At 36.9% G+C, this 6,073-nt stretch overlaps 1 pseudogene; it reads right to left on the bottom strand.

The window, feature by feature from the left end:
- Nucleotides 1–4,885: 4,885 nt before the first annotated feature.
- On the bottom strand, nucleotides 4,886–5,536 carry LOC115528003 (annotated as a pseudogene).
- Nucleotides 5,537–6,073: the final 537 nt, after the last annotated feature.

Below are 6,073 nucleotides of genomic sequence, written 5' to 3'. Positions count from 1 at the left end.
GTCAAATATTGCCATTGCATCATTCTCACCTCTCGTAAAGGGGCTTTTGATCCAGGTCTTGCCGCTCATTTTCATTACACATTTGTGAAAACACAGAATATTTGAGTAACTGGGTATCAGCCTTTTTATTTGGTTGGAGTCCACTGGGGCTCGAGTAAGGGTAACTGACAATTTCACAATTAATTCAATAGACCAGAAGACTGGTTAATTCAGAATCCCAAGTGACTGTGTTGGAAAAGAAGAGTTAAATCTTACAGCTGAGACAAAATCCAACCTGTACTGATGAAGCGTCTACTTCTGTTTTCCATATCCCCATTCATCTGCATGGTCCATGCCTTCAGCCCCTAGGCTCCTTTCTGCCAGGTTCCTCTGTCAATCTTGATCAAGTCACATGATACCTGAAAGTCACCTAAATCCGAAATTAGTCTTATGCTCCTAAGCATGGCTCCCCTGCAGTGAGCAGCTGTCTGTCCATCTAGTCTTAGCCTACTGTGTGAAACTGTGTGGGATAGTGTCTTTATTTCTGCTTAGTAATTCAGTTCCCCTGCTGGATTTGGAGGCTTGCCTTGAACTCCAGCCCAACTGACTAGGATCTTGTCAACATGCCTAGCACTTGACATTCCCTGTAATTTGGCAGCTGGATGCTGTTTCCCTGAGTTCCAGCCATTGAAAGGGGGTCTTGTTCCAAATTAAATGGACCACCCAAACTCTGAGGCTGCCACCCACCTGACTTTGTGCATTGCCTTTGCCTGGTGACTCCTGGTGTCCAGCAGATGGAATCCTTATTAACATTAGGGATGCTTGGAACTAACACCACTCTTTTGGACTATGATATAAATTATCTGCTATTCCTAGGGGGAAGGCAAGTCTAAATCCATCCAGTGCTCATCCCTACCCCTGGTTCTATTTCCAGCTCCTTGCTCCCACTCTTGTCCTATGTATATCAAGGCTTAGCATGCCCTACTACCCACAATGTGATACTAATATGTTAAGAATCTTGTTTGTCTGAAGTAGTTTCACTGACACCAGATTTTAACCTCAGCATGATTTAATATTTCTGCTGGGTTTATATTATGTTCAGCAAAGCATATAAACCTACGCAATAAAGATTTGGGGGGGGATGTTTCTAGTTCAATGCAATACATCTGGAAGGTAGCAGTTGACAAACCAGTATTATACTGCACTCTTGTAAAGTTCACATTAGAAATGCAGTCAAGATTGATGAAACGTTGAAAGGTAAGTTGAAGGAAAGGATACATAGCAACTCTTGGTATGAAAGGAAGAATGTAGAAAAAAGATCACTGTTTGGCTTTTCAAATTTCTAAGGAGAAGAAAATCTTAGGGACCTTTTCTCATTGAGTCATTTTTTGTAGAAACTAGTGGCACATAGAAACTTGTTGAGAAGAGTAGAGGGAGAAGAGAGAAAATCATTGGCTGTTGTAAGCTTATTGTTGATCAGAGAAAGAATTCCTTGAAGGTTTAGTATAGAGCAGTCCATTAGAGTGGACTAATAGTCACAGCACCTGCTCAGAGAATATTTAATCTCTTCTTAATCAGGCTTTGGCAGTGCCTTAAGCTGAGTCAACAATAAACTATGGAATACGTCAAGTTTATTTCCAAGTCCTCTTCTTTCTATTTAGGTTTTTAATTATGTCCATACTACCTGAGAACTGGGCACTTTACCCTCTTGGGCAATGCCTTTCCTGGCTAGGACCCTGCTGCAAAGAATTACCTAAATCTCAAATAAGTGCCACAGATTTAAGAGAGGGCTAAAATTAAGATTAAGGAATTAAGCTGTAATGTTTAACTTGCAAATATCAAGTAGTAAATTGGACTTCTTTAGTAGTCAGAAGAAGCTCTACTGATCCTATAAAATCACATCATATAGTTGGTAGTTAATTCCCCCAGAGAATTAACAGCAGAGCTGAGAACTGGGACTCCAGTAGATGGGATCCTGGCCAGTCAGCTCTTGTTCTTCTGTATAGGCTTGCAGTAAAGTGTACTAGACCTGAGCACGGGCTACCACACTGAATTATGCAGTGAGTCAAAAGTGTTGGACTAAGAGAATTTGGCAGTGAGTGTTTACAAATTGGGTAGTTTTTTGTTTGTTTTTTGTGTTTTGTGTTTTGTTTTTTTACAGATAAACAGAAAGATTTCATTAAATAAACTTTTCACTGTCTTGAAGATTGGCCCGTCTTATTGACATAAAGCAATTGTACGGTATAACTGACAATATTAGCTTCAAGTGTACAACATAGTGATTTCACATTCATATGTGATGCAAAATGATCACCACAATAAGTCTAGTTACCATCTGTCACCAAAGTTAATATATTATTATTGACTATATTCCTCATCCTGTACGTTGCACCTCCATGACTTATTTTATTCCTGGAAATTTGTACTTCTTGGTCCCTTTCACTCATTTTACACCACCCCCCCCCAACACCTCTCTCCCATCTCCTCTGGCAAACATCAGTCTGTTCTGTGTATTTATACATCTGGGTTTTGCCTTGGTTTGTTCTGTTTTTGAGACTTCACATACATGTGAAATCATGTGGTTTTTGTCTTATGATTTGGTTCCACTTAGCATGATACCCTCAAGGTCTAACCATGTTGTCACAAATGGTAGGATTTCATGATTTTTTATGGCTGAGTAGCATTCTATTATGTGTATATACATCACATCTTCATTCATCTAACAATGGACATCTAGGTTGTTTGCATATCTTGGCTATTGTAAATAATTTAGCAGTGAACGTGAGGGTACATATATCTTTTTAAGTTAGTGTTTTGTTTTCTTCAAATAGGTAGGTACTCGGTAGTGGAGTTTCTGGATCTTCTGGTGTTTCTAACTTTTTGAGGAATCTCAATACTGTTTTAAAAAAAAGGCAAAGATAATAAGTGGTGAGGATGTGCCATCCACTTCTTATTATCTTTTTCTATTTGATAATCATCATTTGACAAGTGTAAAGTGATATCTCATTGTGGCTTGGATTTGTATTTCCCTGATGATTAGGGATGTTGTGCATAATTTCACATGCCTTCTGGCCGTCTGCATGTCATCTTTGGAAAAAAATGTCTATTCAGATCCATTTTTAAATCAGTTTTTGTTTTATTTTTGGGTTGTATGAGTTTTTAAAATATATTTTGGATATTAATAAACTTGTGATTTGCAGATACCATCTCCCGTCGAGAAGGTTACCTCTTTTTTTGTTAGCTGTTGATAGTTTCCTTTGCTGTGCAGAAATTTTTTTTTGTTTGTTTGGTTTTTTTTTTTAGCTTGATATAGTTGTACTTGTTTGTTTTTGCTTTTGTTTTCCTTACCTTTAGAGACAGATCCAAGGAAAATCACTAAGATCAAATTGCTTACAGCTTATGTTTTCTTCCAGAAGTTTACTGGTTTTAAGTCCTACATTCAAGCCTTCAATCCATTTTAAATTACAATGGTCCAGTTTCATTCTTGTGCACATAACTGTCAAATTTTCTGAAAACCATTTATTTAAAATAGTATCCTTTCCCCCTTGTGTATTCTTGGCTTCCTTGTCATTAATTAATTGACCATATATGCATGGATTTATTGCTGGGCTGTATATTCTTTTGCACTGATCTATGTGTCTGCTTTTGTGCCATACCATCCTGTTTTAATTACCATAGCTTTATGGTGTAGTTTGAAATCAAGGAGCATGATACCACTCGCTTTGCTCTTAAGATTGTTTTGCTATTCAGGATATTTTATGGTTTCATATAAATTTTAGAATTATTTCTCTGAAAAATGCTACTGGAATTTTGATAGAGATTATATGGAATCTTTTGATTGCTTTGAATAATATAGATATTTTAACAATATTCTTTAATCCATGAGCTTGACGGATTATTTATTTGTGTCTTCAATTTCCTTTACCAGTATCTTAAAGTTTTCAATGTACAGACCTTTCACCCTCTGGGTTAAATTTGTTCTAGGAATTTTATTCTTTTGATGAAGTTGTAAGTGGGATTGTTTTCTTGATTTTTCTGATAGTTTATTGTATATAGAAGTGCAATGGATTTTTGTATATATTTTTTTAACAGTGATAAAATATACCTTATTAGCTGAGTCAGAGGGTCATGAAAAAATTATTGCTAAAGTGTAGGTATCAGACAAACAGAGAGGTACTTTAGAAGTCCTGTTACCAGGGCACCTGGGTGGCTCAATTGGTTAAGCATCGACTCTTGATCTCGGCTCATGTCATGATCTCATGCTTTGTGAGTTTAAGCCCCACATTGGGCTGTACACTGGTGGTGAAGAGCCTGCTTTGAATTGTATCTCCCTTTCTCTGCCCCTCCCCTGCTCACACTTTGTGTGTGTGTGTCTCTCAAAATAAGTAAACTTAAAAAAAAAAAAAAAAAGAAGTCCAGTTACCTTTTTAACTGCAGTTTATTTAAACTAAGAGAGAAGTTCCTTTTTAACTGGAGTTTATTTAAACTAAGAAAGTTCCTAATGTTTTCATGCAGTACATACTCAGTTCTTTAAAAATTGTGACAAATAGCAGAAAGAATTATGGAATGCTACACTTGTGATCCATACAAAATATCAACATTTTGGATTGTACATAATTTAAAGGAATGTCTCAAACACTTATTAAAATATTTTAGTAGCCAATCCATAGAAGCATGCCTTAGGTGGGCATAGGAATGCAGTTTAGAAAAGAGAAATATAACATTGGAGCAATGCAATTTCAAAATCACTGAGCAGGAAAAGCTTCCATACTGATTTTATACAACCTCTGTAATGGTACCCTGACTTAAATCCAAGAACAAAAGTTGAGACTCTCTTCCTCTATTTTTGGTAAACAACTGCATGGTAAGGTTAAATGACTTTTCTGACTTTGCTTGGGAGTGGCCTTTAAAATTTTTTATTTAAAGAGGGCAGATTTGGCATTTCTATACTGATGTCACCAATTATAATATTTCTTGGGATATCAGGAAGATTCATATTCTTTACAGCTAATAGAGCATGGGCTGGAGCCCCTTCTAAGCCAGCTTCATGTTTCTCCAGTTTATTTTGTATATCATTTGGTGTAAGAGCCTCATTCATATTGGTGTCTAGTACCATTCCCCCATCACCACTTCTTCGAGAATATTGTGAACCTCATCTACAATGGAAAATTAAATCCGGTTCACAGGCATTTTCAAAGCACGTGTCTCATGTTTCCATGAATCATTGAAGTAGATCTAAAATGCCAAGTTCACTTGCTGAAGAATCCACCCAGAAGACAAAATATAATGTTACATAATGCCTAAAAATCAGTTTGTTGTCAGAGTCTCCAATTAACAGTCCTTTTTCTAGGAAATTACAAACATTTCATCTCTGTTAGATACCAAATGGAATGTCTCCCTGATGCTTTGTTATTGTGAATAACAAGTTGAGCTGATAGAACTTGGAGAGATGCAGTTTCCCATGGTTGTTGAAGACAAGCGTCACTTTGATGATGACTGGGTGGGTGCTGGGGGCCAGGATGGGGGTGGGCATACAAGTCTCACCCGGGGATCTCATCAGTGATCCTTCCCTACCTATTGTATATTAATTTTGTATCCTGAAACTTTACTGAATTTATTAGTCCTAATAGTTTTTAGTGGAGCCTAGGGTTTTTTATGTATTCTGTCCTGTCATCTACAAATAGTGACAGTGTTACTTCTTCCTTTAAATTTGTGTGCCTTCTGTTTCTTGTCTAATTTCTGTGGCTAGGATCTCCAATATTATGTGGTGACAGTGGGCATCCTTTTCTTTTTCATGATCTTAGACGAAAGGCTTTCAGTTTTTCACCATTGAGTATGATATTAGCTGTAGGTTTGTCATGTATGGCCTTTGTCATGTTGTGGCACATCCCCTCTATACCTTTTTTGAGAGTTTTTATCATAAAAGGATGTTGGATTTTGTCAAATGCACTTTTTTTTGGCATCTATTGAAATGATCTTATTTTTAGCTTTCATTTTGTTACTTTGGTGTATTATGCTGATTGATATGCAAATGTTGAGCCATCCTTGCGTCCCTGGAATAAATCCTATGTGATCCTGGTGTAGGTTCCTTTTA

The sequence above is a fragment of the Lynx canadensis genome, chromosome D3, assembly GCF_007474595.2.
Source record: "Lynx canadensis isolate LIC74 chromosome D3, mLynCan4.pri.v2, whole genome shotgun sequence".
NCBI classification, from domain to species: domain Eukaryota; kingdom Metazoa; phylum Chordata; class Mammalia; order Carnivora; family Felidae; genus Lynx; species Lynx canadensis.
The sequence above is the reverse complement of the archived record's forward strand: the minus strand, read 5'-3'. Positions and strand labels throughout refer to the sequence as shown.